The sequence below is a fragment of the Euwallacea similis genome, chromosome 7 (assembly GCF_039881205.1).
Source record: "Euwallacea similis isolate ESF13 chromosome 7, ESF131.1, whole genome shotgun sequence".
NCBI classification, from domain to species: Eukaryota; Metazoa; Arthropoda; class Insecta; order Coleoptera; family Curculionidae; genus Euwallacea; species Euwallacea similis.
In genome coordinates this window covers 4,602,079-4,615,266 of record NC_089615.1, presented here as the reverse complement: position 1 = coordinate 4,615,266, position 13,188 = coordinate 4,602,079, and the positions used below count along the sequence as shown (strand labels likewise).

The window sequence follows — 13,188 nt, the reverse complement described above, 5'->3', positions numbered from 1 at the left end:
AGTTTAAAGACCACAGTCTTGGCTAATAAATTTAGAGATTTATCATGAGAAATTGCAAGATTAGTTTTCCGATGAAGTTAAAAGTGATTTTCTCATAAGCGGCGGACAACATGATTTAAGAACGCGTATGCACCTACATTGCACGATTGCCAATTATATTAACGTTAGAGATTTTAATACATACTGCCAATATTTCTGAGAATAATAAAGCCTCTCTGGGAAGAATACGCTATTATTCCTCTCTGGACGTGGATTTGGCATAAAAATTTAATACCTGCAAAAATAGACATGGAATCAATTTATAAATCTTCTACAACATTCATTCACCAATTAATTAATTTTAAAAATAACTTCAGTTAATATACAGAGTATTACAGATTTTTATCGGCAAAATTTATCAGGTGATAGACCTCAGAAAACTTAAAACACAACTTTATTTGGTCTTGTATGATTCTAAGGTTCATGAAATTTTCAAAATTCTCGTTTACCCACCTATTTTATTAACATCCCGTGTAGAATCTAACTGAAAGAAATATCGACTTTGGTTTAATAAAAAGAAAACAATAATTTATTTCCCGTTATCTTCTCAAATAGATTAAAACAATAGCGGTTACAATAGAAATGTAAAAGTGAAATGAGCTTCTAAACTAAAACTTCGGGAAATGATCGGTCAGTGCCGTATCACAAAAAAGATTAGGGTGGTAAAAGGGGACATGATCCTAGAAAAAATGACCTCCTTGCGGATTGATCAGATATCTCAAAAACTGCAATATCTTTAAAAAACAACAAGAATTTTGAAAGTTTAATATTCTGTAATTGGAGAACGAAGTTTTAATTATACAAGATAAAATAATTTTTCCAATAAACATTTTCAGTTTAAAACTTGAATCACCTTGTATTTAAACGGTACAGGAAAACATATTTTTTAATTTTTATTGTAGGGAGCATCTTCCTGCACTCATAATACACAGGTAGCCGAGAAGACGGTTCAAGGAAGAAGTGGATAAAAACAAGTTCCTGGTGTAAATCGCCGAACTTTCTGTAAATTAATGGGTCTTATCTAAGAACACTAATGTCGACCGCAAAACGATCCAAACGCTAAATTAAGTGGTCGACGGTGGGCAGAGTTTTATGGCCTCAAGAACAAGCAGTAAATCTTTGTAACACTGCGATTTCTACCAGGAAAAATGATAATTTATTTGCATTTCGCTGCAACGGATATTTGAGCCTATTTTGTTTTGTGCGGCCCTGTCATCCAGAATCATAATTTATATGCCTGTGGCAAAGAAAAGGTGTTCAGTGATAGCAGAAGAGCGTCACTTATTTATAAATAAGGTACCTATATCTTATTTTCTTAAAGTTAACCATTTGGCCATTTTTTGCCCACCGATGTGGAAAGTGGGATGGGTACAGAAAAAAATGTAGATAATATTAGCCATGACCTACTGTTTTGCTAATAAAAAATAAATGCTCACCATGTGCGAAATGATGTCGACCCTGGATATCTCAAATGAGGTTTCCAGGGTCAATATAAGATCCAAATCATTTGATATTAAGAGAAAAATAGAAAATTCAGATATTCAAAAGCGCGTGTTCGTGTGATATCTTCTTTAGCATACCACATAACTTTACCTGTTTTCGAGATTTTGAAAGTACGCAATCATTCCAAAGCACAACAGCATTCTATGCCATATATTAATATTTTCATATTAAAATAATAAGAGATGCTTTCAAATTGTTACAGTAACTACTATACTTATTATTTTCATACTTAGGCCTCGATGGGTGTGTGAAACGTATTCTCCAGACGAAAAAATTGAAACAACACACATATTTACACCAGGAAGGAGCCGAAACGCTTATAAATACGACATTGGGGATTCGAATCTAACTGTGATAATGCATTTAAGTGACAGAAAACAGAATTTCTCCAAATTTTATTAACCATAAAATTAAGATCTAAAAGCTCTGATTCATGAAGTCGCAATTAAGGCTTAATCTCTAATAAGCATTAGCAGCACGTTACGTGCACTTAGCATGTCGACTACAAATTACATAAGATTTGATAGTTCCGCTTTTAAGGCACGAATGAATTTGTAATTTTACGAGTTTGCAGCTCAATTGTTATCAATGTAAACTTCTTATAAAACCAAATAATTATGGGGTTTAATAAATAACTTTTCTGTTATCATCAAGAGATTTTCCTAATGGTGATTTAATGGACCATTACCGTGAAATCGTAAAATCTACTCTAATCTTACCCTAGATCCACACATGTGACGTCTCCTTGCTTTCCCATCTTTGAGGTCGTTACTGGAATCGTAAAATGGGATTTATATTATTACCTCCTTTACTACCGTTGTCCTATATCCTAGGAGCAAGTAGACGACATCCCGTTGTCCAAGAAAATGTTGCATTATTGTAAATTTTGCATTTGAGAAATACACCGAGAATTCTTGAAAACCATAAAATGATGGAGACGACGGCGTTTCGAATAAATGAGCCCCGTCCACCATCAAAATTCTGACACTAATCCCCATATTTTTTAGACTTACAATGACTTTTGTTACGGTTCGGTATAATATTTATATGGGGCTTTGTGGGGCTTTATTTGTCAATTCTGATACGCGGTGGAACTTTCTTTGTGTCCGCCACGTCTCGACTCGCTGGTACCCAAGACAAAAAATATACCACATTTACACACAGGTATAATGGATGTATTCTTGGTAGAGATTAGGCATCTAATACTGTGAAATTAAATGGCGTTTCATTGGTTCTTCGATTTGTTCTTTTTTGGGCGCCAACAGATTAGAGTTTAACTAAATCAGCATCCTCACATCCATCAACAAGGAATATTTACAGGCACCTATTTAAGTATGGAATATCACCCGTGTATAATACATGATACACACGATGTATTCAAAATGGAAAACACTCATTTAGTATCTCGGGAAGAGAAGAGCAATTTGAATAAAATTTGATAATCAGGTGTGCAAAAAATAATTTAATTAGTTGGACAGTGATATTTAATTGCGAATCTTGTAAGTTGATAAGAGATCTATCAATGTACAGGGCTTTACAAAAAAAAATAAGCGAATTGGTTAACTGTAGACTACTCTGGTTCTACATAGAATACCCTAAAATGTTTTCCGGGTTTTGAACCGTGATCCAAGCAAATTTCTTCCTAACATTTTATTATGTTTTTTTGTTACAGAAAAAGGATCTAATGAAGAAAATATATTATTTATTTAATTTTCGTCATTGTATAACTTGCCCCAGCTTAATAATCGGTCGATTGTCCCTCAGGTAACCACCTGGCGCATCCTGCGCATCTCTTCATACGTATACAACGCACCAATACATAAAAGGTACTTACTTTCTATACATATAATTATATGTCTTCCCACTCTATAGCTGCTTGTGTAACATACACAGTTTAAGACACCATACAATTCTTTCAGACTTCAAATTAGAGTTTTTCTAAACAAGCTTCTCAATATAGGTAGCGATTAATAAACTACTATGCTGCATTTTAAACAACGCAAACTAAATGCCTTTTTTACATAATGTATTTCCTGTGAGGTAATGTTTCACCTCAAGGATGCTATCCAATATCACACTTTATCGCATGAGTTTTACAATCTTAAAATATACAGGTTTATCTTTCCTGACACAACCAATCAGACACTGTTGTCTGAGGAAACCTAATATGAAGCAATGCTAAGCTAACAATAAATTAACTACTCGGCATCTTGCTCGCTTCTGCAAGCAAGAGTGATCCGTTAAACCTCAACCGGTCAGAAGTGTGATTTTATGCAAAGATCGTCACTCATAATCATAGTAACTGTTCATCTGTCTCCTCGATAATGAAGTCTTTTAGCTTACCAAATTGTTTCTTTACTCTATAACTATGACTCCGATCAATAGATTTCTCAAGATTTGTATCAAAATTTCCACTACTACTCCGAGAAGAAGCAAAATGTTGAAGTTTTAGGATTTACTTCACGAAGCTGCACTTTCGGGTCAACCACTTGCGCTTATTCCTCCGTTATTATTTGCTCGCAAAGACCCGATGAATTCTCAGCCCTGTTATTTGAGTCATCATCTAACGAATTCTCAACCTCATCATTTGAGCTGCCACCTGAGAAATTCTCAATTCCTCATTTCCTCATTCAGACTACTATTAGATTTAGAGACCAACTCCGAAAACCCAAGCGACGCCAGACCAGATTTATAATCTTCAAGACGTACATATGAAAAATGTATACATTGCACCATATCACTTGATTTACATACCTTTTCCAAGAACCAACCGAACCAAACTTACAGAAATACACACTTTCCTAACTAAGTCTCAATTATATTCCTAACCCACTTTATGTTTTACTTCGTTCAGTTCTTCACCATAACTGTCTCTCTAGGTGTGAACTTTAAGTGTTTGTGGTAGTCAGGAAATTCGTACCCACATCTTGAGGTGTATTTCGGTGAATAATTAAAAATCTGGATATCAATACATTTAGTCCCACCTGGTTATTTGTTATAATGTTGAATGCCATATTTATTGAAAAAAACTCTAATTGCTTCGATATAAGAGATTGTCCATTATCATTCACAGCAATTTTTCATAGGTTCGCGCAAACACCTGCCTTGGCATCTGCGTTAGCATTCTATAGTGGAAAAACTTCTATCCGTTTTGAAAACGAATGGCAAGAGGACTATGATATTACAGTGCATCAGAGACTAGGAGGCTCACTATGGGGATCTCCTACACGCTAATAGATACAGACTTGGTTAAATGAGAGAAAAGGTGCACATTCAAGAAAATAGTTTCTCAGTGCAAACTAATCAAGGATGATCATCAACATTTTTTATTAATCAAACCCGTATCTTTTACCGTTTACGAGATCTTCATACTGGACCTCCCTATCTGGGACACCCTGTACACCGGATATATTAACATCTCCCATTTAAGTATAGAATAACACCCGTATAATACCGATACATACCTTTCATTCAACATGTCCACGCACTCCTCCATACGACAAAAGCCTGGACAGTCTGGCGCCAGTGCTTCATTCAGTTTGCTTCAAAAACGTCCTGTTCTTTGTGGCAAGCTGCCATTTCCTTAGAAAAATAGTAAAGACTAAATACAATGAATTTACGCATTGAAGAACACATTCCAATCCCGAAAATCCGTGTCAAACGGTTCATTGTCGATGATCTTAGAACGAGGGATGTTTTTTCACACCTGCATAGTTTATCTTCATTCAAAAGAATGTTTGGAATTTGTTCCGAGATAAATCGGTTCTGGTGCCTTTTATGTCCGGGCACACCGTGAAATATTACAAACAAGTTTAACTAAACTGGAGGTGTTAGTCCTGGTATTGCGGGGTAATGATAGGGCCACACAAATCGGCTGGAGTTTGGAATGAATGAGTCATTTTGGGTGTTTTCAATCCTCTCTTGTGAGATTTTTAAGTAATGGTGTTCTTTGTGACGCCAGTTATGGTATTTTAGGTATTTTTGGGTCCTACAAGTAGAAGGAACATTTTTCTTGAATTTCGAATTAAGATCTTTGAATTTAAACAAAGTTAAAAAAATAATAAAGATAGTTTTTTTATCTAAATGAACATTTTCTTTTTTTAAACACAAAATATCCTGATACTGACACATGGACACATTAGACTTGTGCGCAATAAAATTTATCGCCGCCCGTGCGGTAAACACCTGCTGTCGCAAATACTACAGTTTTCTTTCTGCACTTGTTAGGTAAATAACTATGACCAAACGAACGCGAAAAATTGAACTTTGCTGTAGATTATTTTTAGCTCAACCGGTTAAAAATCTAGCACATCAGGTACAATATTTCTCCCACGAGCACATGTACATATACATACATATACATATGTTGCATTCTAGAAGTTCAAGCAAATATTAGCGTGTAACAAAAAAGATACTTATGTCGATATGTATAAAAGTGTTTATAAATCTGTTCTGTTAAAAAATTGTGATTTCTACTTATACATACATCTCTAAAAACTTTTGTACATACATGTCAATGATACACTGAACATGAATCAATGTAATAAATGAACATAAACATGATTAAATGTCATTTGAATAAAAGCACCTTTACTGCATGCTATTTTGAAGAGTTGAATTACTTCCGTCACTAACTTATCTTTTAACACATTGTTATCACTATTTGAAATACAAAATCAAAAATTTATTAAAAAAACATGCATCGGCCGGGAATCGAACCCGGATCGCCCGCGTGGCAGGCGAGCATTCTACCATTGAACCACCGATGCCTTTCTATCATGCTTGCCTAAAGATACAGTCTTCCGAAGTATGGTTTACATTTCCAATTTTTAATTACTAATAAATTATTAGCATTTTTAAATCTTACTTTAACCGACAACAAATATAGCTTTATACTAATAACATAAATTTAAAGTAAAATTGGGTACTGGCTCTTTTTATACAAGCAAGGTACGTAGTGAGGCAAAATCGTTGGAGTCGTTGCAGATTAATAACTTTTTGTATTAGTGTTCGGTAATAATTATTTACACAACAAGTGAAGAAAGTAACTCTTAACGCACGAGCGTGAAGTGTTGCAAACGAGTCACAAGCGAGGACGACAGTCACTGAGTACTGAGTGACAGTCAGCCAATGAGTGTATTAAGAAAATTTGTTGCGAGTTATATCTACTATTTTGCCCACAACTGAGATCATATGCAAAGAAATAACAGTAAATAGATAAAAAGATTTACCAATCAGCGCATGGGAGTGTGTAATAGTTTTTACTACTACAAGCTAGTCTTTTACAAGCTACAAGTTTTTACAAGCTAATCTTTTATTGAACATAAGACAACAAATATAAATTAATTTAACATATGCGGTCGTAGACGTAAGAAATAGTTATTTTCCTAAGAGCGGAAAGCTGTACTTTTCACACGCGATTGTAGCTGCGCTACGCTTGTTCTCCCATGTACGGAGATGATTTCCGCAACGGTAGGAAGAAGCTTTTTTCTATGAGTAGATGGAAATTTTATTATGCCATTTCTTCGGTTAAGTGCAATGAGTCTGCTATCAAAATCTGAAGAAAATAGTCAGGAAAAAATTATCTTCTCTAATTAAATGTTGACTTGCGGGTGATAAAAGGCAAATTTTTCTATTACTTTGGATTGTATAATCTAACAGGCAGTTTCCCTGAATATGCGATCTCCTTGTAGTCGCTCATTTATAGCGTTTCCTAAACCAATTTCCTTATAATTCCTGACACGTCTCAATGCCACATCTTTAATTAGTGACGTCAAAAACGTGGCAAGGCAACCGTTTGCGGGGACTTCTGAAAATTTGATTGATAACCATCTCAATTACGTGGAATTCGGTGGAAAATGCCTAGACTGACGTGCGGATCCGATGGCACGTTGACTCACACACTCTGCAGTAAATTAGAATCGTTTTATTGAGCTTATTATTAAGTTTACGGCATCACTAAATATAAAATCCGACCTAAGATGTGTAACACATCACTATCTGAGCCCTTGACATTGCTCAAGGACGTAAAACATTTTAAGAGCCTATCAGATCTCTGTCTAAGGCACTTTGAAACTCAAAATATTACACATGATGGGGGTAAATAACATCAGAAAGATCCAAGGTTCAAGAAGGATTTGTGTTAGGTCTAACGGTTAATAATGTTTCCATCACGCGAAACCATAGACATTTCTGACCTTAAGACCCTTAATGATTTTAGGTTCAAACAGCCTCTATGTACCATTACTCTTCATAGATAAAAAAGTGGCAATCTGAAAACTTTTTATGAAGATTTAAATGCCGACATATAGGGCGCTCTTTGGGTGGGGGCATAACCATTTTGTTATTGCAATTATTAGTCGCAACTAACTGCACTCACGATTATTTTAATGGAAATATTATAGATCTATTGAATAGTTTTTTTTTAATATTATCATTTTTTATTCGCGGTGGTTAAATTGGGGTAAAGCTGACCTGAAGGAGCCTCGTATCTTCTATCCAGAAAGGGCCACCCTGCATGCGATATAGAAGAGAATGAATGATGCTAGTGAATTTTGCGTCACACACGATAGCTTCGTAACTTTTCTGAAAAGTGAAGACAACTCAGTTCGGAAATACCAAAAAAGAGATGACAAATCCATTTATACCTTCGTTCACAGAAAAGGAGTAAACTTTCGTGAAGCCGCATCTCCCTATCTTCATTCATAAGCATTCACTCTACCAATGTACGACACAATTCACAAAACGATCTTAACTAATAAGGCTCCCATTAAGCAACCTTAAAGATCTGTAAACATACGCGTATTTTGGCTGGTAAGAGTTTATTTTTACTGCTAGAAAAGTGTAGTAGTATACCTGGATACTTCAAAAACGGTAGTAGGTAGGTAGTCAAAAAACAGGATTTAATTTCAATAGGTCTTTCTGCCATTCAAAGCAGCGCATATGCACTTCGCCTCTTCTATAAACCGCCATTCACCCATATTCCTCTAAGAATGGTCTTGGCGAACAATAATACGCGCGCAGGTAATAAAAAAATCATTAAGTTCGAGTTATGTCAGATGCAAAAAGATATGGATGTACTAAAAGGTCACTTATTTTTATGTTACACGAGCCGGGGCCAGACCAGGCGCCGAGGTGAATGGTACTTGATCAAGATAAACCATAAGTAATAGGCGACGGTACTTTTTTGGTTCTGCGATTATGCATATGCGTCTCTGCGTAATAAATGGTACTTCGACAAAAGCGTAATAAATGGTACTTCGACAAAAGATTTAACAGACGAAAGCGAGACGCTTATGGGCGGGAGTCGAGACGATTGCAGGCTGCACCAACACGAAAGGTAGCACTTGAGACTGAAACTGGTGAGTTTTTTGTGTTGGGGCCACAAATTGCACTAATTGCTGCTGACATAAGTTTCACGTAGCCTACACGTAATTAAGAATAACACTCATTTTATTCAATGGCGAAAATAAGGCGTCTAGTCGAGTCTAATGTAGTCAGGAAGGACTTTCTTCGGCGCTATTTCCCATTCAAATTCAACGAAGTCTGATACAAATTGAAGATATATGAAGCTATTAAGCCGTGTGGGCTGTAATTAATTCATTACCCGCTAATTTTCTTGTATCATTCGAATGCTGATGAAACGCCTTTTGGCGCCTGTAAACGTAAATTTATTTTAATCTAGAATGACTTCCTGTATTGCTAGTTCAACTATCCTTCTGCGTCTAAAAATATTCTTCTAAAAATGCTTAAATATACAGGGAGTCCTAAACCGAAGACCTTTTACTAAAAATGTTTCAGATTTTACCTAAATTCAAATACGAGATGCATGGCCAAATTTTAATATTTTTGATAAGTGTTTGATCACTGGACATAATTAAACCTGTCTTTTTTTAATTTCATTTCCTGCGTTGGTGATCGTTCTAAGTGGGATTTGTTAGTGGTTAGTTTCTTTTATATGACAAGGTTTTTATTACCGTAAATGGGTTTATTTACATTTTTTGCCATACTCGCACCAAATTTATTTAGAGGTAACATCAGCTGTTTGATGTCTATTAATTTCTTTTTCACGGTGCCGCTTCATTGAAGTATGCACATCGTTTGTGGTGATTTTTATAAAAATAATTCGACACTTTGACTTCCTTTTCTTCACCTTTATTATCATCAATCTGTCATCATCTGGCTGTCCTTTTGTTGTTCACATGTTTTTATATATAAAAATGTTATTAGAATTAGATATCGCGATTTTGAGACACCCTATATAATCGAATATACTTTCTAGATATAGGACCTAGAAAACTACAACAACAAACCTTTGTTGATAATGCTTTTCTAGCTGTGGTCGTTTTTTTGTATCCTCCGCTCACACGCCATTGGGCCACCCTGTATATTAGTGATTTGTACCTTTGCACCAATATCATATGACGAAATAATGTTAGCTTCACTATGACCTTCCATTAAAAAAAACGATTCTTGAATAAATCAACTTTAAGGAGGCAATGCAAAAAATTGATGCAGTCAAAATGAGAAACGCCCATGGATTCTGGAATTGATGTGAGAAGGGGAGAATACAGTGTATTTAAAAAGCAAGTCTCATGCTGCCGAGCTAATATAGTTAAAACAACTAAAATCTACGAAGATATATCGAAAACCATAAATCGACGACAGTATAATACATAGGTATAGCTTTGGAAACTCAGCATATAATTGTTCCTTGAAGGTTTTATTACCTACCACCACTGAAGAAGTATATATAAATATGTACAAATCATACCCATCTTAAAAGTTACCTAAAGAGTTGTTGCGATATTTAATGGTCCTGTCTGCTGTCCACAATTTGAATGCAAACCTCTTCCGAAAAGGCACCACGCAATGAAACAAATTAAATATGATAAATCGTAACATCGGCGCATACAAAATCACCTTAATCAAGCGACCACCGCGGTGGGTAAACCTTAATTAATCAAATCTGAAAAAGTGTCAGAATGGCTGGCAGGTAGACTTTAATTGGCTTTATTCAACACCTTAGATCCGGCGCTAAAAGATTTCACGGGTACACCCCGTTCGGAGATTCTCCGAATAGGTTAGCAATAACAAATAAATTTCATGTGTGGTGTCATTGTAATGTAAGCATAGGGAATTATTTATATTTTATATTGGCGCCGGTATGTCAATTAAGCGGGCTTAATTATTAGAAAAAAAAACAAAGAATTTGAATATAACAAACGAATACTTTCGCCTTATGCGCCTCAGACAATGCATCCTGCAGTGCTGAAGGTCGTTGAATATCTTCTAACGGTATGCTGTCTAACATGTTCGTAAATACGGTAATTAGGCAATTATCTTAACTAAAAATATACCCATGGAAATTGTTTTACTTATACATTATGTATAGATATGTGGTTAACATTACTGAGCTAACCTGATGAATCTGCTGGACAGGTTCTAACCACAGTACGTTTGACAAATTCACTAGGCAACAGCCTCTGGTGGATGGTCAAAATTGAAGTCAGTAAAATTCGAAGCAATTGAGCAGTCGAAAAAAACCACGGATTTTCCTCCGAGAGAGTTAATTCAACTTGTTAAGGAAAAACAGTTAGTACAATTACTTCTATTAGATTAGCCACATCTCTTTTCTCTTTTTGTGGAGTCCACTGTTGAGCCCCATTGATAGCGCTTCAGTCTTCTCAATGAACAAACTAACATAAAATAAAACAACAGTCTCAATGGTCCCTCGAGGCTGGAAACCTCAGAATAAGTGCTTTTCGTCAGAACTCTTCAACTAGTTTGCAGGCCGGTCTCGGGATCGCATCTGTTGGAGGTATGGGAAAAAGATGTGGTAGTATAAGAGGGATCATCAGTTTTGGAACAGACTCCTTCCAATGTGGAGGAGCCCATGGACCACTGTGTTAAGGGGTTCCTGGAACGGTAAATGCTGCAAGGAGGGGAGATTAAATACGTTTCCTCCTGACAGTCTTCTCTCTCAGGAGACTTTGGGATTCCGACTTCACCCATTCCACCACCAGGTAACAAACGATTCCATGGGGTGAGGTGCCCACAAATGCTGGTAGTCCTCACCTTATCGCGTTGTCCTTCTTCGTATACACATTGACTTCTGCCGACGGGCTGCGTTTCCTCTATTATGTATCTATCAATATTTTTTCTAATTTTCGTGAAATAACAGCCTAAGCGCTCCACCAATGCCCTGTATGTAGTTTGGTTTCTATTCCGCACAACACCTTATATAATAAATTCGTGCATTATGCAGAAGTACAGCATCGCAGACAGCACGTTTAATAAATGCAATATTTCACCAAGGCGCCGGCCTTTGGCTCTCTTATACAGGGTGCATTCTGAGAAGACATTTGAAATTGAAATTCGTTCTACATCAATGTTGTAATACTGTAAGTTGCTTGTTGTTAGTTTGCTGAATAGTTGCGTAATTTTCTTTGTAATCACAGTGGTTTGTGGTTAAATATTCCTATTATATTCTCAATGCACCCTGTAAGGATGGATAAAACCAACAAAACTAATAAAGGATTCTGTGTCGTTGTCTATGAAATATTTCTCGAATGGAATGGAATTCTCGGCGCTTTCTTATACCTAAAACCGACGATAGCAATAGTTCGTGATTTATATCTTTTTGCATTTTTGTTTTATCTGGTTTAGTAATTTATACGCAGTCACAACCTGCTCTCGGTGGTATCTTGAAATACTTATTTAGTTTATAAATGATAAATAACTAATAAGTTAATCATAATAACGATATGTTTATGCCACAAAATTGCAAGTAGCTAGAGTCATAAATTTTCTCTTTGATTATTAACTTAATATGCCGGTATAATCAAAGAAACCAAACAACACGGCCACAAATCTCATATTTTATTGCGATTTTATTCAATTATTGGTAGGTTCACACGTTAGTCTCGTTTTGTTTCACCTGATTTGCATATCAAAAGGTTTCATTTTTCACTACATACGTGTAAAATGTGACGCAGTTAAATAGTTTCAGTAAATAATCATCAATGCACATAAATTGGGAGACACCTACATCCCTCATTGCTCTAAAACAAACATTTTTGAACTATTCCGAATCCACTTAAGACAGATGTAAACTTCGTAATGTGATTTGGTTCTAAAAAAATTGCCACGGGAACATTTTTAATTAAAATGCCATTCGTTCACATGGCAAAAACTACTTGCGAATGTTTATATGTATGTAAAGTTTACGAAGAGCCTACGCATTTATGTTATAGGAAATTAAATCTCATGCCATCACGTACACTTTCGAAATTTATGGTTTTAATATAATTTACATTGCACCGCAACAATTTGGATTATTCACGAATTGCGTCTTAACAATAACTCCTGAATACTAGAAACGAATATATGTATCTTATGTAAGACGTCAAGGGGTCAAAATCCTAGCTGCACCTTCATGTGAAGACCCCTGGACGTCCCCTCCCAGGAATCCAGGTAACCAAGGGGAAGGGAGAGAGAAAGGTAAGGGACGCGAAAGGCAGAAGGGCGGATGTGCTAAGGGTAAATCCGGGAGGACGCGAGATCCGAAGGAACGAGCTATTGCAATATTAGAAAACCAGTCCTTTGGGACAAGTAAGACAGGAAAAGCCATAGAAGGCTCAAATT

General features: G+C 35.9%; 1 non-coding gene across 1 annotated transcript; it reads right to left on the bottom strand.

Moving 5' to 3' along the window:
* Nucleotides 1-6,240: 6,240 nt before the first annotated feature.
* TRNAG-GCC (transfer RNA glycine (anticodon GCC)) lies at nucleotides 6,241-6,311 on the bottom strand. Its single transcript has one exon. It is a non-coding gene; the product is annotated as a tRNA-Gly (tRNA).
* Between the last annotated feature and the right edge of the window lie 6,877 nt (nucleotides 6,312-13,188).